This window comes from Nipponia nippon, unplaced genomic scaffold (genome assembly GCF_047370975.1).
Source record: "Nipponia nippon isolate SJK-2023a ecotype South Korea unplaced genomic scaffold, ASM4737097v1 scaffold_7, whole genome shotgun sequence".
NCBI lineage: Eukaryota > Metazoa > Chordata > Aves > Pelecaniformes > Threskiornithidae > Nipponia > Nipponia nippon.
The window spans coordinates 35,322,783-35,343,729 of NW_028262391.1; the positions used below are offsets into that span (position 1 = coordinate 35,322,783).

The following is a 20,947-nucleotide window of genomic DNA, read 5'->3' on the forward strand; positions in this document are numbered from 1 at the left end:
AGGTCCAGAGAAAAATGACAACGTTATTGAAAACTATCCATTTGTCCTCAGGGTGAATGTTTCTACCACCTGGCACAAATGCCTTCCCATAGGGTAGATATCATGCTATGTTCTTTGGTGCCCACTAAGATTAATCAAGCTGCTTGTGTTTCAACATGTTGTAAAATGAGGTGCTCCATCAAGGCAAGAAATAGCTATTGTTTAAACAACTCCTCCAGCATTCTGCTGTTTGATCCTTAGATAACATGATGGGATTTTGGAAAAGCTTTGCCTATCAGGTTAATTGAAGAGAGTTGTTTAAAGGAGCAAATTAAAATCTTAAAAAGCTATGGGTGTGGAAAAATAAAGTTGTATTTTAATACAATAAAGTCCGAAGTATTTGAAAGACCACCAGTTCTTCTGTATGTGATTTACATCAAATGTAATGAAGGCCTATTACATGCTTCATGCTGAACTGGGGCTGCCGTTCAATGCCTGGTCCTGTTGGATATGTTGGGAATTGTAGTGTTGTGTACATTATTGATTTTTCTGGATCTTGAGGCACTCTTCAAGGGTGTCACTTCTTATGCAGTTGCCTGTCAGCAAAAAGATAATGTGTAGGCAATGGTTCCACACATTTTCCGGGATCTTTTGCTGAAGTTGGTAAAGAGTCAGTAGGGATGTTCACAGTAGCATCTTAGTTTTTCTTTTTTCTTAGAAAACATTGCTGGTTCAAAGGAGCTGCTGTGGTGACAGAGAAGGTGTGAGGAAGATTTATATTATAACCATTCTTTTGATGACAATTACTAAATTACTGTTTTTATAGCCCATCAAAATGTGTGTGAAGTCTGTGTGTCTGCATGTCTAAGCATGCATGTGTATTTTGTGGAAATGTTCCATGTCTAAGGATGCACTGAAGTGATCAGTCAAGTCTGAAATGAAAAATACTAAAACACACATCTTTTTGCCTAATGTTTCTGATCCTTTGGGGATACGCTGGGGTCACATTTAGAAGCTTTTCCTCACAAGACTAATTTTTTTCCTTTTTTTTTTTAAAAAATAAATGTCCCTCTTCCCCAAAAACCAAAGCAAAAAAAAAAAAAATCTTATCTAATCACATGCTTCCAGGAACTGGGGCTTTAAATGAAACCCCAGATATATCCAGATTTGTCCTAAGAACACAGCTGCCAGCAACACCAGGTGGTGTTGTATCAACATTATTATTATTAAAAAAAAAAAAAAATGGCCAGAACATACACAGAAATGTACTGAATAGTAATAAAAAAGTGAATAATAGTTTAAATGCTTTTCAGCTGTTCAATAAGGCAAACAGATGTAGTAACACATACTTGAGCACGTTATGTACTTTAAATAGAGAAGTTTAGAGTATCGTTTCATCATGGTCAGAAAGAAAGAGGCAGAGTAATAGGCTTATTTCAAAACGCAAAATTTTAAGCAAGAGTGTAAGAGCTGCCCTGGGTTTTGTATTGGACCAAGTCCTGGGAGCTACAGTAAGCTACACTTGGTTGGAGAAGACCTACTGCACCAAGGTAAGCAGTTTCATGAAACAAAGATTCCTGAGACCCAGTTAAATAAAAGATTTTTGAGAAGTTGCCAAACTGTTAAAGGCACGTAACATTGGAGTATTTGTGCAGGCAAGAGAGCAAATGATAACGAAAGGTGAAATGTTTAATGGAGAATGCCTTGTAAATTTTCATATGCCATCAAAACCTGTGAGACAACCTGGTGAAAGTGCAGCAAGCACAGCTTGGAAGTGGTGAAAAGGCTGAAGTTTTGGTGTGAGGAATTGTAAGTGACTTGGTGTCAGTCAAATGGGAATGCATCAAAAAGCACCTAAATCCTAGTGTTAAGATGTAGGTGCTACCGCTGTTTTGGTGGAAAAGTAAAGAAAAATTCAGTGAATGGATTTGCTGGAATCAAAAATAACTATTTTTACAGATATAAGTAAAAATCTTCCTGCATGTGTTAATATTATGTATTCATTGTTATCAGTAGCAGCTCTTATAGTGTTGTCTCAGAAACTTGGACTCCAAAGTAGGAGCACTGTCTGTGGCACTTCATGGAGAAGGCTTTTGCCCAGGAGGGCAGTTGGGTCGGAGTCCTCTCAGGTCCCTTCTGCATTTCCCTTGTCACTGTGTTTCATGCCCTGCCCTGACTTTTTGTTTTCATCCAGCTTTCTTCTTCCCTGGCCAGTCCCACAATCCCAGAGCGTGCCCTGTGTTCTTCTCTCCTTCCTCTGTGTGCTCCTCTGGGATGGTGTCTATCACCTGGCTTTGTTATTTCTGATTTGGTGATTTTTCTGCCTGTCAAGAGTCTCATTTCTGGCCATGTTGCAAGGGCAGGATCTCCCAGGCACTCTACCTCCATGGCTAGTGTTAGGCTGGAGTCCAGCTGGTGAGGGTACCAACCTATTTTATTGCTTCCCTAGATTCTCCCAGCAGCAGGAAGGGCTAAGAGTGGCTAGGAATAGGCTCCCAAGAGTCTGAAGCCTCTAATGATGCTGCAGGACTAAAAAGCTAGCTAGAATTCGTGGTGTACCAAGTCTGGATGGATAAGGCTTTAAGCCACCTAGTGAAGCCTCAGAGTTGTAGCCGCGTGGTTTCCCTTTCCTTCTCAAAACAATGTGGTGCTATATGTTCTTGGACCAGAAGCAAAAAGTTGCGACGTATGGACAAATAGTTTGAAATCAGTGGGATAACTGAGAATAGGGTGATAGCTTGCTTGAAATGAGAGTGAGAGAATCTGTCCCTCACTGACATTAGCAGAAATGAAATTGCTGACAAAGGTGTCTTCAACCAGATGGTCAAGACTTCATCCCAGGTGTTTGCTCACCCAGATGTGCAGTATCTGTAGCAGTGAAGTCTTCTACACCTACCCCCATACAGAACTTTCAGAAAATACAGGAGAGGTTAACATAGAGTTTTAATAACAAGTTTTTATATATGTAGTTATGTAGAAAAGCTATGTATTTCCTATGCCAGTTAAACATATATTTATATATATATATATATATATATATATATATATATATATATATATATATAGGAAATGCTCCTATAAATCTGAAGAGCTGTCTTCTACCTACAAGAGCAAACATATTTGAAGTAAATGCCAATAAATCACAGATGCTGCTTTTTAACCATCGTTAGCCTTACTCCCTGGAAAGGGGCGAGTTCAGGCTGAAGCATCAGCCCTGATTTTCTACCCTGACTTTAAATTTCCGTACATTTTGAATTTGTCATACATTTAGCATTACTTCAATGCGTTTCTTGTGTGTGGTTGAATACAAAGAGCAGGAGGTCACAAGAGGCATCACCTTGTTATATCCAGAGGTCAAAGCTAAGAGAGTGTCAGTTTCCATTTTAGGCTTTTGTGGCATAGTTGACATTATATATACTCTTAGGTATGCAATGCAAATCACATTCCTGCCAGCTAATTATAGGATAAATGTAGCCACTTAACTAGGCAGCAGGCATGTCATCTCAGCATGGAGCTATCATATTATATACATTTGCTGTCTACTGTATAATTAACAGGATAAAAATATTACTGCCAGATACCATAAAAAAAATTAACACTATCTTAATTGTCTTTTCAGCTCAGGTATAGCCTATTACCATTTCAAAAAAGACCTTCTCTAATACACTAGAATTTTAAACTTCATTTGCTGAAGATGCCATTAATCCCTTTTCACACTTTGATCTGCCATTGTGATACCTTTGGACTTTGACTTTTCTGTTTTGCTTTTGAACTCTCCTTAAAAACTATTACTGAGATTTAGTGGCTTAAATTTTGAGGTTGCTCAGGACTCTGTGTTTGATTTTTAGAAACTCAGTGACAGTGCATTTGGGTTTTACCGTAACAGAGATGTATGCAGCCTGTAATAAGCTTTTGTGTAGGGCACCTTGTTTCCAAGCTTTGAACATTATTCTTGTTTAATTCAAATTTTGTGGTTTTCTAATCTCTCATTTTTAATGTGTATCCTATACCGTTCACTGCTGTCTTGTACATGGCTATAAATGAGTGGAGTTTTCGGGTATGCTTTCATCAATATTTGTGTAATATTTAGATGAGAAGTGGCTGATTCCCCCCCTTCTTTTAAAATTGCTGTAATCTCTCTGTGATCTGAATGCAACATCACTTCTGATGTTATCTGCAGTTTGTAACTCACTTTGTGAAACTGTGTTGGGAATCTCTAGAATCTGAATGCTGCTTTTGCCACTTGGAATTTAATTATATAATGGCTCACATTCAGAAAATATTAAGAATACATGCTTATTTTCAGGTCTTTGTGGCAGTAATTAAAGCTGAAAACTCTCATTAATTTAATTAATTGCTCCTGAATTATTTGCTACAGCAGTTTGCAAATTGCTTCTGGTCCTTGAAAATATACCTGTGTTACAGGTCTGCAAACCTTGTAACTGGAGAAAAGATTGAGATAAATGTAGCAGCGTTTAATCTGGCAAAGCTTTCTCTGTTATTTCTGTTGCAGTAGGTCTGTAGGAATCTTAGGTAGTTCTTGCATATTTACTTAAATGTTGACATCAGTAATGACACACATGGCTAACAGATTTTCCACATGTTTTCCTCCCTGGATGACATCTTCCTACTCCATCAGGACTCAAAGTCTGATTGTGGAGGCTGTTGATTGATTGCTTAGAGCACATGAGGTTTGGGGAAAACACAAGAATGACAGTTTATATAAATATCCTAATATGACACTTTTTTCTAGGTTTAACCTAACTTTTATTTTTCTCTGGCCTAGAAATGATTTTTATAGGTGTACAAAAATCCACAGATACTTTAGAAACATAGTTGACTCACTCAGACATCTTGTTAGCATTTTGTACTTAATTGCTTCTTTCCCTGCCTAGCCAGGGGGGAATTGTACATGCCAAGATGGAGCTCCACTAGATCTAATAGGAGAAAAAAACAAAAGGAAACAATGACTAGTCTTCCAAATCATTCTTAGTGGTCCAGGAGATGGGGAGGGGGGAGTGTTTTTCCTGGCAGTGAAACCCCAAAATGTGTAACTGGCTCATCCAGTGTCTCCTAAATTTTCAGATTAGGAGTGGTATTTTTATTACACTCCATCTTTTTACATAAAGAGCCCGTTTCAAGCACTCTATAAGCTACTTGTGGAAAAAGTAGCTACCCTCTGTAGAAGTCGCTTTAAAAAATATATTTTTTTACCCCTGAAAATGTTGCTGTTTTGTGTGAGCCTCTGGAACAAGGAAGATAGCTTTATGACAGGCTCTTTCTGCTATGAAGACCAAAGGGAAGCCTAATATTATATGTAAAGGATACAGGTTTAATAGCAAATAGCCAAAAGGGTTCTTTAGAAAATGAGACCTCCAAGATGTTTGCACATTTACATATAAATCCATAGAGGGATACATGAATATGCCATGCTGATACCTGTCTTGCTAAAGCTATGGAAGGGAGTAACAGTTTTGGGGTTTTTTTTATGATGAGCTACTCACACACAGAAGTGATTAGTGAATTTCCAGATATATGGAAGCCCAAGAAGATGATATTTTAAAGGATTTATTTTTTTCTAGGACCAAAGGGAAGTGCCAGTCTTGGCTCTGCATCTCCTACGAATATAGCTATTTTCCACAAAGGGGTATGTGCTGGAATGTCTTCCCTGTATTCAAGACAGAAAGCAAGTGATTTCCTTTTATTAATAGATTTGAAACATAACTCAAATTTGGAATTTTAGTATTTTTATACTTGCAGGTCCTAAAAAAATAATTAAGTATCAGACAACTATGTTTTCTTACGTAGCCCTTTAAACAGTCTTGTCCCCAAAATTTTCTACTGACTTTGGTGATAATACCAAAACTAATCTCTGGAGACAAAATTAAATAATTCTGTACCTGAACAATTGACTACTCAGACTAGAGTCATCTTAAGAAGCATGACAATGTGAAGAGTGTGTCTCCAGACCATCTACAGTCACGCTGTCTCTTGACTTTTGTGCTGCCAAATTGAAGGATTTGGTTCCCAACGTTTTCAGGGCGCTCAAACTGGGGCTGTCATGACATTCCCTCACTTTGGGCGCATTCATCCTCTTCCATTTTACTGAATACATTAGAGAGTTTTTAAAGGACAGAGCAACGTTAATCCTAATAGCCTTAGGTTTGAGACTCCATGCTGTTGGCTGATAAACCAGCCTGTCTCTTTCCACACCCAGAGCATTTATTCACTTTACTGGCTTTATCTTTCCCAACATCCTCGGTGATTTATCCTTTTAATCTCTCCGAATCAGTTATAGCTACTATTCTTTTAACTATGGCTAAGTGTTGGAAAATTCTTTTTGAATTGATGCTGTTCTAGAAAGGTTTTGCCAATCAGTTGTGTGATATCTTGTTCTCAGGATTAAAAATGACCTTGCCTGGAGCGTGTTAGAAGATTAAACAGCAGCTCTCAGTGCTCCAGGGAGCTAACAGTGGTGTCCAGCTCCTCATTCAACAGTTCTGAGGAGAGTTCCTCAGTTTAACCCCAGGGTCTGCAAAACAATCAGTTTGTTGACTGGGCTTGCATGAGAAGGGAGGAAGAAAGTAGCGGTACTCCTCTGAGCTCTATCCGTTTCCAGCAGCAGATGCCACTCACTGGGGTTTGTGCAGATGGCAGATGTTTTTGATGACATGGTCTCTGCTTGACTCTGCCTGGGCAAGATTCAGCTAAAGTCCCCAGGGAGTCAGGATTAATTTGCTTGGGGTCCTGTCTCCCAGAGGCTTGTAGTGACAACTGGATATGTTTTCTTAATTCATAGAAAATGTTTCTGTTTTACAGGTACAAGTTCACTTAATGTAGCTTCTAGCTGTTCTCAAATCACTTGTTAGAGAAGCCTATAAACTGAAGAGAATTAAGTGTAGCTGTGTGATACTTCTGTCCAGAGGTGTACTTATGCTTGGTACCCCAGAACTTTTACAGACATGGACATTCATTGTTCTGGACATCAGGGATGCCCAGACATTAGCTTAGAGATTTCTTTGTTATTCGTCTCTGGTTGAACTTTCTACCCCGTGAGCAGAACTATATGGTGAAATAACAAATTATGCAAAAGTTAAGCGTACTTTCTTTCAGGAGATCTGTAGTCCATCTAGTCAGCTGGTTTTACTGCTTGGTCCTGTAATCCAAGCTTGTCCCTATGTTGTTATAAGAGATGGGTCTTCCTTTAATTGCAATAATATTTGAATAGCGGTGTTATTGTGATAATAAATGCATCTTAGGTACCTCTTCAGTTAATTCTCTGCGGTCTGCAGTGGTCGTTTACATTTTAAAATGCATCCTATATATCTTTGTAAAGGAAGCTAGATAGGCTTAATCCAGCTCTGGTGACCCCAAGAGAAGTGACAAGCTCTGCTTTATTAGTCATGACTACGAGCGTGGTGTTCTCTTATCATGACTCCTGACTGTCTGGTACAATGCAGATTTACAGAAGTACATGATCTGCTAATCCTCTATGTTCAAAGGAAGAGTACAGGGATTATATGGTCATTCTCTTCCTGTCATGACCAGGTATTGTGGTGGGGGTTATGAGAGTTGGTTTTTGGAACATCTTTGGAAACACTGGAAGCTGTTTTAATAGCACCTTAGCTGTGAATTAAGCTGTCATTGCTCATAATCACTGCTCTCTTATGGCTATTTTCCAGGCAGTCTGGTCTGTCTATAGATAAGAAAGCTCAGCTCTTCTTGATTTTGATGAGGGCTGTGTGCTTGAAACTGCGATCAAAATTAGTAAGGAAAATGGTAACAGGGAGATGACGGTTTGAGTAAGAGAACTTTAAAACTCTCTTGATAAGCCAAAAGGAGGGAAGCTAGCTCCCACGTTGCTATTTTCTCCAAAATGTTTTGTTGCTTAGGCTATATTGATTCAGTAACTCCCTTCTTTGTCAGATGTTTTCTTAGATACCTGTATAACATGGGGAAAAGACATCTTTGGCATCTGTTGTTCTAAATGCTCACCACTAAATAAACATATAAGATTTTTTCATAGTTTAAGAAGGATGAAGGTAATGGTTGCCAATTTACAGCTTTCTGGAATCAGATAAGGCTTTTTGTTTCAGTCTTATTTGGGCAGCCTCAGTGCTTTGATGTCAACTGTACAAGAACTGATAGCCACACTTGAAACTGTGTTTCATCACAACCATTTCCTTCTGCCTGAAGTTCACGTTGCAGATACCTTCTCACTGCCTATTATTTCTTCTAGCAATAGAACTGCAAAACACTCTGTAAATGGGTATTGACTCTAAATTGTTGGACTTTGTATCTCTCGGCAGGCCTCTGAAGCATAATTCAGTGTAGAAATGAACATACTTGTGTCAAATATTATTCATATCTTTTAGGAATATTAATATGGTTAGTCCATGTGGAGACAGAGGACTTGGAAACATGCAGATGGAGGTCAAAGGAAGAGGAGAGGAACCCTAATAGACAGAAAAATAACTAAGTCATCTTATAAGATTTTCTTTTACATCTCAAGGTATATAGAGGTGGGGTTGAGGCTGTGACATCTTCATTAGAATTAATGATTAGGTAACACAGCTCAATCTTTCTTACATAATAAGGAGAGAGACCAGATAGGTTGCTGTTCTATGACCTGCTGAGGTCTACGGATCCATTCCCATATTGGTGTTGCTGATTAAAGGTGTTATGTGTTGGGATCTACTTTGCTCCTTGCTTATAATAATGGTATGACAGAGCATGTCCTGCTTGGTTCACCCCAACCTAAAAAGGGATCCATGACAGGGGTGTATGCTTTTTACTGCATGCAACAACTATATAGAATAGTTGCCAGCATAGAAAGCTACATTGTATGATATTACTGAACACTGGGTTTTGGTTCAATAGAGAAGTGGACACTATTGGCTTGGTTTAATCTCAAACGTTGCATTTTTTTCTCACTTCACAAAGCATACAATTGAAATGAATTCTCAGCCCCAATTTAACTTAAGTCTTACATGAGAATCACTAAAAGGTGGAAGAAAGTTGTTTAGTTAGTGAAAGCTGTTTGTTTTTTTGTTTGTTTTTTTTTTTTTTTCTTAAAATTCACATTAAAAAAATGCAGCAAACTGGTTGCAGTTTGTATTTTTGCAAAATACCAAGGCCAGTTGGAGTATGTGGAAGGGGAATTCATGTCCTCTGGTAGAAAGATATTTTGTTTTTTGTTCAGATACATGAAGAAATTGTCATTTATGTTTTGATTTGTTGTTGATTCCTAGATATTCACTCTGGAGTAGTTCTGATTTACTCCCTTATAAATGTTAGAAGAGTGGGTAATTAAATGTTATTTGGTGACCTTTATGTGTCTTAAGGAAAGAGACATGATTATCTTATCTCGCATCGCTTTTGGGCCTTCATAGACATCTAACTAGAATAATATTCTGCAACTTAGTGCACTGGATTAATGTCTGCTCCATTAAATGAAAGACATAGCTAAAGATGCACTGTGAAACCAGTTTCTCAAACTAGTGCTGTTTCATGTATATATTGTGTCCATTTCCATACAGATCCCTTTTTCACATTTTATTCATTGTTGTGAATAATAACATGGAAGTGCTTATGGATCCAATGAACTCCTTCTGTCTTCAGTATCAATTCTGAACTAGAATCTGTTTATAAATTCATGTTTTATTACTGTAATTTTTAACAGCTACATGATCCTTCAAAGTTGAATTCTCAAAATGCAAATTCTTCACCTACACAATTTAGCACAGAATGGTGCTAGATTTTCCACTTGACAGATGAGCATAGGAAACACCCTTTGTTTCTGTTGTATCAGGGAAGCTTATTCTCAAATTCTCCTTGTTGTGTTTTGGGAAATAGCTGTCAAAAATTAACTTCTACTAATTGTAGCAACTCTAAATCACAGAAGCTGAATGCATGTTTCCCATATATTGCTAAAACATTCCTCATTGCATAACAAAGATAAATTGATACAAAAAATACATAATGCATGTCTGTCTTGTATAGAAGGTGATGCGCTTTCACTAAGACAATCTTGTCTTGGGTGAATTAGACATTTTTAATTATACGCTATAGGCTTCAAATACTAACATCAATTTATTTGTAGGAAAGGCGTGATTCTTGTGTACAGAAGCCAATTTACACACCTTGTTCTTTCTGTGTATTTTTTTGCAAAAGGTGCCTCACAATGTGTTGAACTATAACTTAGCATTCACTTAGATGTATCTTTCTCTGGGGTTATGTATATGTTTGCAAGTAATGTGAATCAGGTTGTGAAACACTTGGAGCTGTGGACGCCAAGTCCACGCTGTACATGTTTCAGTGGGTTCTTACTTGTCCCAATGACTGTGAATGCCTGTTGGTCTGGAATGCCTTAGGTGTGGTCCTGTAAGGCATCTTCCAATATAGTTTCATCCAAAAGAGGTCTAGCTCATGCGCTCCAATACAGCTCTGTGATGCGATCCAGCACACAGACTGGGGGGTTGCTTCTTTGAGCAATTATTTGAGCTAAAACATTAATGTGTTTTTGTTCATAGAGTACATGCACGCAAGTTCCCGAGAGTACTAAAGCCACTGTGTGTTGCTGCTGACACTTTTTCAAAAAGAAACATGGCTTTTCTTTTTGTGTGTGAAAAGCCCTGTGATGTCATCTGCAGGCGGGACAGAGCATAAGTGGTAAGATATTGGTGGAGCTTGCTTAGGGTACTGCTTTAAGAACAGTTTTCTGCTATTTGCTTAAGTGCTGTGCTCTTCTTTCAATGACATCCCTCCACTGCTCACCACCTATGTCACTTCAGCTTCAGCATCAACTGTCTTCCAGCATATGGTCGGAACAGGTGACTTCAGGGTTAATGCGTTCAGAAGACAAACATCAAAATAATCATGGAGCTAAGGCTGTTAAATATAATAAACCAGATATATTTTGCCAGGTACTTAGCTAATTTATGCTAATGTCTGTCCATTACCCATAGAGGAGCTGTGAGGATTTACTTGAGCTGGAGACTTGGCTCACACATCCAAGGTATTCTTCAATAATTTGGCGCTAATAACCAGGGTTTATATATTTATTTTCATATGCATGATATTGACTTTTAACTCAAATGCTTGTGACAAGTGAGCCGCCTGTGCACTGTTGTGCGCAATGACCAATGCTTATTGCTGTGTGGAGTTCTTGCAGCTGCCCCAACTACACTTGCACTGAGCTTGAGGTGTGAAACTGGGGTTCAGATCTCCTTACAGCCTGTGTGGTTGAGAGATGGGTGTATGGGAACTGTGGTTCAAGCTCTGTTTTTTTATTAGTGAGATCAGACACTTGCCCAAAATGACTTTCAGAAACTATTTCTTATGTGGTGACTAAGGCATGGTAGTTCTTCTGCTTACAGAGTTCTTTAATTTAGTCTACAGGTATTTCTGTCCTTTTTTTTTTTTTTTTTTTTTAAAATCCCGAATGAGAGGATAGGGACATGATCAAGTTTATTCATTAGACTTCTACTGCTTGCTGCTTTGCTAGAAAAATTATATCCTATTAATGACTACAGAATTTAGGTGAGCCTGTCCTAAAACAAGCTCTGTGTGTGGTGAGGGTTGAATAATTGAAAGGTATTTCCTGACCAGCTTTGTTGAGTGTTTTCCAGTTTGTCAGCGTGGTGATTTCGTGTTAGCGAGGGAAATGGGGTAAAATTTATCTCTGAGGGTGATGAAGAAAGCTGGGGCAGATTTCAAGTTTATCAATGATGGAGATGCTTCATACGGTTCAGCACATGAGAACTTGGTCTTTAAAGTTCACGCCTTAAATTATTCCAAGATGGTGTATCGGTAAGAATTAATACAATATTTAGACTTCACGTATTTGCAACATGGGCGCTTGCAGTCAATATGCATGCTTAAACCTTGGTAAATCTCTCATTTCACCTCTGTGATGTAATCAAGACTTTAGTTTTGAAATTGCCGACATTTTAGTTAAATAGATGTGTTCGTGTCGTGTGTGTGTGTCCCCTTTTCATGAAATCCTGAAGACTGCCCCTTTTCATGAAATCCTGAAGACTGTGAGACTGTGGGTTTCGGGTTTCTTTCCAGATTTCACACTCTTTCTTTTTATTCTCATTAATGACCAGAAACATTATCACATTTTTTAACACATTATATTAATTGAAATAATGCTTAAGTAATGGACTGAATAAAAAGATCTTGACTTGGTCCAAGAGTTTGGCAAATAATCCCCATTACCAGCCACCCAAAATGACTTATTCCCACTTCTGCCAATTTACAGCATGTTTTGTAACATGTCGTTAAATGAAACCGTTTAAAGTGACTCCTCATCAGAGTACTGTATTATGGCACATCAAAACTAAAAAAGAACTGTGACCCAAATGCATATTCCATTTCAGTTGCCTTTACATGGGTCATTTGCAGACATTTAAATGTATTCCCATTTTTTTTTTTTTAGATGAATGTGTAAGGATTAACATTTCTTTGCAGCTGCCTGTATTTCTTAAATGGTTTCTCTTACTGTTCGACATAGTTTCCCAGGGACTTGCTTGGCTCTTGAGGTAGAATAGATTCAGATTAGGGCTGGATTTGTTCTAATAAAATGTACAGAAACATAATTTGTGACAGTTTCTGTCTTAAAAATTTATCAGCCCCGTTAACTGCTTATGCTCACTGACACAACCATCTCAAGCAGTTAGAGACAAGGGGGTGGCTGATGAGGTTCGAAGGACTTTAGGTTACTACATTTGCCGTACCTTATCATCATCTAACCTTTCTGCTGTTTTAAGGTTGTTTTGGGCATGGAATAAGTTGAAATGCCTGAGAGTCTAGCCTCAGCAATGGCTTAAAGGTAATCCACTGCCATGGATCTGGGATCTGTCCTAGCTTACAGCAGCGTACAACATTCCCACCCATCTTTCAAAGGATATAAATTTTGATACTGCTACTACCAAAATGTAAGAAATCCTTAAAGATATTATGGCCACATTCTTTTTCTGTCTAATGCTTTTCTAAGGAGATACTTATGCCCTTGACGTACGCCCTTTGGATGTATTCTGCTTTTTTTCTTTTCTTTTAATTTACGTGTGCTTGTGATACACAGGGAAGATGCTTCAAGGGCAATTGTTACTTTCCTTGTGGCATGCAAAAAGGACTGTGTGGCTTCTTGCCTGCAATAAGAAGGAAAGAGGAATGTAAAGAGAATTTGAGATGGAAGATTGAGAGAGAGAAGTGTATATTTGTACTAATAATGATAAGGCCATTCAGAGAAAAAATGTGTTTTACACGTGCCAGTAATCCTAAAGAAGCGGGTTCCTCTGGTCCCAGTCCCAATCTGTAGACTACAGAAGTTCGCCTCAGATAAGAACTCCTTTTTTTTTTTTTTTTTTTTAAGGCTGCCATTGCCTCATCTGTGAGGATCCCCTCAGAAGTTTTGCATCGTAAGGTCTTATTTCATTCTGAAATCTGCTGACATGCGTAGGAAAAACTGCACCAGCATCAATGAGTTTTGAATCTTACAGCATCGGTCTGTCAAAATGTGACAAGATGTACCAAGGGACTGTCTAGTATGCTTTATTCTCTCACTCATAACTTTATATCATGAAAATGAATGGTTTTTCACTGGACTGCAAGGTGGGTTTGTTTCCGAGAGGTTAGATCTATAATTGCTTATGACTCTTCTATCTAAAAATATTTACAAATGGAAATCATCTAAATCCTGAAGATACTTACTGTGTACCCTACAGAAAATCAATGATGAGAAATTAAAGCAGCCTGTGAGATTACCTATCATCTTCCATATCAAACTGTGTTGATGCTTGTATCGGACATGAGAAGAACAGGCCCACAAAAAGAGTTTTTTGAGATAAGCCACCTGCATTACAAAGGCTTGATGTTTTAGGCAGACCATAACTTCAAATTTTCTCATGATTAGATGGCATGATTCCTCATTCATCAGCACCGTTTTAATGCAGTTGACAATAGCTGGGCATGTAATTAATTTACACTTAAATTTTAATTGTCACTTGCATTTTATTTGGTCCTCCTAATATCCAAGTCATGTCATTTTGCCATGCAAAAATTAAGCTTTGAGAATAAAAGACTGCAATTACGGAAATGCATAACAATAGAAATGTAGTGTTGGTGGTCTCACTGTACGGTCTCTTGAAGTCCATGTCAGAAGTCCAATTAGATCAAGCTCATATTGGTTATTAGTAACACATCTACTCACTGACCGACCAACAAGCCACACCCTTTCAGTTAGACTACAAGTCAATGTGATTATGAGTTTTCATTGATTATGTGTTTAACTGAAAAATATATTTTTTTTAAAAACATTATATAAATGTTTGTAAGCTGTGCTGAAATGGACTGAATGACAGCATTTACAATCTCCACCATTTTAATTTCACCCATTTTCCTTTCTGGATTTTTGAACTGCGCCTGTCGATAGGTTCTGTGTGTGATCAGATTTTATTTAGTGAGTGATGGATGCACACAATCACATGTAGAAGTGCATTCTGGGAGGTTAACTGGTGTAAAGCCTGATTTGAACACTTTGCTTTCACATAAAAATTATTTTTAATGTTAATATAAGTTGGTAAAAACTTCTCTGAGCAGCACACGCGACATAGCTGAGTATTTCTGAAGACAATCGATATGAAGTGTTTAGCAAAAAAAAAAAAACTCAGAAACTTGGATTTTGTCCAAGTACATCCATCTGAAAAAAAAAAAAAATCTTTTAAAAATTGCTGTACAGCTTTTCCATGCAGGGTTTCTGCCAAGATGGGAGTCTTTTATATAGCCATGTTTCATATGGAAAAAAGCTGGTATTAATGTGAGTCTCTCCTGTCTATTTAAACTTCTTTGTCATGGTAGATATTAGAAATTGATCAGAATCCTAAGGGGAGTTGTCTATTCTGTCTGAAACTCTTAAGCAGACTATATTTTGCTTTTCAGTGAAGGAAACAGAATTTGTGTTGTTTTTCTGAAACAATCACACTGAATTCCTCAAATAGGTTTTCTCTTCCCTCCCTGTCCTTTCAAGTCTGCTGTATGTGATATGCCCCAAAGAAGGGCAACGAAGCTGGTGAAGGGTCTAGAGCCCCAGTCTTATGAGGAGCGGCTGAGGGAGCTGGGGTTGTTTAGTCTGGAGAAGAGGAGGCTGAGGGGGGACCTTAGTGATCTCTACAACTACCTGAAAGGAGGTTGTAGCGAGGTGGGGGTCGATATCTTCTACCAAGTAATGAGTGATAGGACAAGGGGAAATGGCATCAAGTTGCACCAGGGGAGGTTTATGTTGGATATTAGGAAAAACTGCTTTACTGAAAGGGTAGTCAGGCACTGGAACAGGCTGCCTAGGGAAGTGGTTGAGTCTCCATCCCTGGAGGTATTTAAAAGACGGGTAGATGTGGTGCCTTAGGGACATGGTTTAGTGGTGGACTTGGCAGCACTAGGTTAACAGTTGGACTCTATGATCTTAAGGGCCTTTTCCAACCTAAACAATTCTATGATTCTATGAAATAGAAACATAGTACAGATTTTTATTTTTCCTTGGATTATGAATGGTTCAGGTTAAAGTAATGTCTTTAGTTTGTGCCCGGTACAGGGCTCACACATTTTTTTCAATGGTATATCAGTTTTATATTGTTTTATGGGGGGGGGGGGGGGGGCAGGGGCACTTTCCATCTTATACTTAAGTTCCCTTTTTTGTTTTTCCGTTCTCTGTTGTTGATCGTGGGAATACTAGTAATTTCAAAATTACTCTTGTATCGCTTTGTGTTCATCTATGCTGCTGCGTTTGTTCAATCCTTTGGTGGCCTTTGCATACTCTTTAACTACTTCCTTTTCCATATCATTTTCTACATTTATTTCCATCTTATTCTTTATCTAGCCCAAAGCACCCATCCCACTGCACCCCTTCTCTCTGCTTGACTGTGCCTTGCTATTGTAACAGTAGTGGTCTGTATCTGACATTTTCAGATTACAGTTTATCCTTCCTTTTAAAGATAGCTGCTTGGCAGAGACTACAAAGAACTCACCAGGTGTTCTAGGTTCACTGTGGAAAATGGTTTCACACAGTTGTTGTAGATTCCCATGATCTTGAAACAGTTGAGTGAATGAATAGGAAACTGAATCTTTCATGGCTGATGTAGCTTTCATAGCTCCTATTGCTTCTCTGTCTCGTGATACCTAGTAATTTGAGATCACTTACCACATTGACTTTGGGGTGATTTATTGTTTTGGACACACCATCACACTTCCTTCTTCAGGGTTTTTGAGTAGAAACTTGGGTTTAGTCTGTGTTTCTGACCCATGATGGGAATGGTTTTAGTGCACCACTGCCGTATCAGGACTGTGCAAGCATTCCCAGTCTAACGTTCAGATAATACAGCCTTCTGTAAACTATCCCATCAGGTCTGGTTTATGTGCAAATCACAAGCTTTCCTTTTGCAAATGGTTCCAATTTTTGTGCGAGTGATCAAAGGGTTGCGGCACAATGGGATCACTTGCTCCAGAGATGTGTCTGGATCAAAGGTTAATGTTTTTTGCATGGAATATTCATATCTAGCATTGGTTGAACACTGTACAGTTTAGCTGGAAGCAACGGTCAGGGATAAGTTATCCTTTAAGAAATGAAAGAAAGTAATGCCAAGCAGAGAATTACAGCACATGACTTAGCAAGGCCAAGAAGAAATGGTGGTAAAACTAAATCAAACAGAAAGGAAGCTGGTTCAAAGAGATAATGCAGCAAAGGTGATGTGAGACATACAGAAATGTAATTTTGATAAATGAAAGAAAGAAACAGTGTCTCTATCCAAGACACACAAGCCATAACGCCAGAACTTTACACAACCCAGTCCAACAGAGCATAGCTCATGCACACTTAATGAGGCCGTGCTTGTTTCATCTGGGCTGGGATCTGCCTCTCTATAGATCCCCGCTGCTTGAGCTCACTTGAGATGAGTGAGCCCTGGGTGCGCGAGGGAGGCCACCTTCACTGGGTAGCTGGAGTAGCGGTCACCACCCACTTGGCTGCGTGGCAGCATCCCTGGAAAAGGCAAACTTGATGCCTTTGCTTAGTGCTATTCCCGTGCACCTTTTGGGGGCTCTCCATCTCCTAAGAGGAAGCCTTTTATTGGCCTCGTTTGGTGGACACACAAATCTTTGCCCAAGCACTCACTTGGTGGGTTTTCTTTGAGGGATTTATGGTTCCTCCCCTACATCTCAAGTAGTTTGGTTGCATAAATGGTTTGAACGTTGAGATTAAAATACAAATTGTGACAGTTTAGTGAATTGAACCACACCACTTAATTACTATTTTTTTGTCTGCTTTGAGTGTTTAACCCTGCAGAGTATATTGCTACACCATACAGAGTTATTAGCTTACAGTGTACTAATTTCTAGTTTGACTTCATAGGGTCTTTTTGACATTAGATGGTATCCTTATGTGCTACAGGAAAAGCAAACTCTGCTTCTTTTCTCAAGCATGTACTGATGTTGTTGCTGGGCAATCATTAGCTTAAATTTCATTTGCAAATAAATAAATAAAACCAACTTCTCATTAGTAAGAAGTTGGTATGTGTGCAAGTCTGTTCTTTTAAACCCTCATAACTCAGCCAAATAAAAACAGATTTTCACCGGACTACCAAAAGGCACATGTCCAACCTAGAAAGCGCGTTTAATAACTTCCCCTCCTTCTGCTGCTATTTTTTTTTTTTTTTTTTTTTTTTACATTGACATTAATCTCCTGTGCACATTTGGAATTTGGAATGGAGTCATTTTCTAACTGCAGTGCTTCCAATTTTAAATATTCTGTTTCCTTTCAGTTTTTCCAAGCAATTCAAAGATTAGTAACACTGTAAAACATCTAAAAGCATGCTGGAAGTTTCCTGCTGCTTCAAGTGTTGTGTTATGTTATCTTTGGAATAATTTTAAGGTCCCACTGGTGTAGTATAACAAGTTATTATGTCATGGAGCTTATTAGTATGCCTATGGGAAACATTAATTCACACTGACATCATACTACATTTTTCAATAAATCAGAGGAGTTTTTTGTTTGTTTTTAGGAAATGGTGATTTTTTTTTTTTAATGAAAAGAAAAAGTGATCAGATTATTTTTCATACATGTTGGGATGTGAACTGAATGACTTGGAGGATGTGCGTCATTATCTCAGCAATGGCCTCTGCATTGTTGCAGGGAATGGAAAGAGCAGGGTTTTGGGTGGTTTGAAAGATCTTTATTTTTCTAGCATGTAGATGTTGTTATAAAAGGCTTTTTACTCTGTGATTAGCACAGCAGGCTTAAATTGCCTGGGCTCTGGTCACTATTATTTTTGTAATCCCAAAAGTTTATGATATTATTCAGGATCTAAAAAATGACAAAGTAGACTTAAATTTGGTAAGGATTTAATGTGTGATGCATTCCTTCTGGAGCTGAAAAGTCTGTTTTTGTTGACACAGAGAACTGAAAAATGACCACAGACCACAAAGGTCCCAAAGCGTTGCCAGGGAAAATGTATAAAAAGGGAGCTGCCCTTACTGTGCTGTCTGTATGCAATTGATTTTATTTGCATTTCCCAGCTATACTGTTGCTTAAAAAAAAAAACCCAAACCCAAACTATTTAAGCTGTTGATTTGTCTATGGATGATGACTTAAACTACAAATTGAATTTAACTTCCATAGGATAGCTAAATTATTATTATTCTATTAAGGCATCTGGCATTTTATGAGCATTAATTGACTATCCAGATACATAACTGCAAACACAGTTGCATAGTTGGAGATCGAGTGACGGACCCTTTCTTATGTGTACCACGCAAACTTCTGGGATTGCAGAAATAATAATGACCACGGTTAATTCCCACTTGGGTTTGGTTTGCCTGTGTGAACACATGCAGCTTTGCTGTTGCGAATGCATCACAGGGGGCTTGCTGAAAATTTGGGCCTCCACACTGGTGGTATTTTACGTTGAATAAATTCACTACAGAGCAACGTTTTGCATGTGGGATGTATTTCTTCTAAGTGCTGCTCACCACAATCAAATCATGAAAGATCTCAGTGTTTCTAAATAAAAGGCCAGTTATGACAAGTGTGAGCATATTCCATGGATAATGTTGATCTCTGCTCTAAAAAATATTTTATAGGAAAGATTTTTGGCATATCAACCTTTTGCTGCAAAAGGCTGGGGTTATTCCCTTGGACTCAGCAGCACACTGGCAGGGCTACAAGGCTTCACTTTCAGAGGAGGCTTATGGACCAGGTGGTTGGATGTGTGGCTGGTGTGAAATGATGTCTGTTTGCAGTCAACAGGATAGACACACTTTAGAAGTTTCGCTAATACTGTGGGAAATTAAATTAAAGTAATAAAGTTAGACAGGCATGATATACCTGTAATATTAACCTCAATTTTTCCTGAATCAAGTCACCTTAAAAATAGTAAAATTAACCTCAAACTCATATGACAAAATGGACTCTGAGTAAAGGATATGTAAAGGTACTCATGTTTTCTAGCTCTCTATGAAACTGAAGAGTGGAAACTCAGTATAAGGCTGCAAGCCTTAGATTTTGGCAGCAGGTGTTTAAAGCAAAACACAAAATACTGAAAGCTTTATGAACAGTCTTAAGAGATAGCAATGTTGCATGCATTGAGGTGTTTTCTTTCTTTTGGTGATGAACCCTAGGATGGGTGTCGTGTACCAATGTGTTCCTTGCGTAGGATGACCAACTCTGTTTACTTCCAGTTATTTTCCATCTAATAACAGTGATAAAATTCAGACATTTTAAGTCAGGAAGTGGGATGCCTGGTCCCTTCATCTGCTCTGCGAACTCTTTCTGGATCATGGATATTTTATAGTAATTCTACCTGCAAGAGGGAGTTTGGGCAAAGGCAGTTTCTGTAGTCTTTGCTGGCTAAACCTAGGGGAAAAAAAGTACTGCTGTATGTCTTTTACATCCCAAAGTGATGTACTGCCAGAGAACCATTGTCTTTCTGCACAAGAAAAAGGGCAAAAATAATATGAAGTGGTCAAAGGACATGTTTTACAGGGTATCACCATGTGCGTGCATTTCATATCCAGGACATCAGCAAAAGTTCTGCTGGCTTACTTTACCCATTTAACCTTCTTATTTCTCTTCATGTTTCTTGGTGCTGTCCACCACAATTAGCAATATCTTCCACTAGTCTTCAGGCACCTATTACTGCCCAGGGAGCTGGAGAGATTGTCTCTTCACACACTGGGATGCTTTCAGTGAGAGGAAAAGCCTGGACTTGTAGTTCCTGGAAAGGTTATGGAGATGGTCCTAGAGAGGCTAAGGCTAAATGTACGTCCTCTGTAATAACTCCCAACTATGTTGTTATAATTATGATCCTTCCCATCCTTAGCCTTTGCTGCTGTCTTCCCTAATTAGTTTTTATATTTGAAGTATATTTTAATGAGTTAGTGCTGATTAGCCCATGTGCCCAGTAAGCAGATAGCCCTGCTGTCCGTTTGGTACAGTGGTAAACAATTGATGGTATGGACTGAGCACATAGGAGGAAGAGGAGTCCTTGGAATAAATAACTACTTTTTTTTTTTGTTTGTTTTCATGCTATTACAGCCAAGTTACATTAATTGCATTAATTAGAATTATTTTTTTAAAAAGTAGGTAACTCTGGTTAATTTTTCTGTGACTCCTTCCTCTCCTCACCAAAAAAAGAAGTGGTTAAGTTTTCCTAATATGGTGTCCTTTGATCATTTTGCCAAGGACGTGACAATGTTTGATATTTAAGTTAAGAAAGACTTAAGAAATTAAATCATTTAAAAAATGCAGACATTAGCTATAAAAGTGACGAGCATATTATCTTAGTATAGTTTTTGAGCCATCAGGAACCAAAAGGCAGCAAGTTATATTCTGGGCTTAATTGCCAGTCCTGTCCATAAATGCAAGAAGTGCCAAAAGTCCCACTGCCTTTCCCTGGCAGCAGCCCCAGAGCCAGCCCAA

General features: G+C 38.4%; 1 long non-coding RNA gene across 4 annotated transcripts in view; it reads left to right on the forward strand.

The window, feature by feature from the left end:
• The window catches only part of LOC148051002 (uncharacterized), a 144,487-nt gene that overhangs the window by 40,298 nt on the left and 83,242 nt on the right, over positions 1-20,947 (forward strand). Inside the window, exon 3 of one of the 4 annotated variants that reach the window (XR_015700621.1) lies at positions 13,358-13,722. The exons of the other annotated variants lie outside the window; for them this stretch is intronic. This is a non-coding gene — a long non-coding RNA (uncharacterized LOC148051002). Of the gene's footprint in view, positions 1-13,357; positions 13,723-20,947 lie in introns of those variants that run through there. 4 annotated transcript variants of the gene reach the window in all.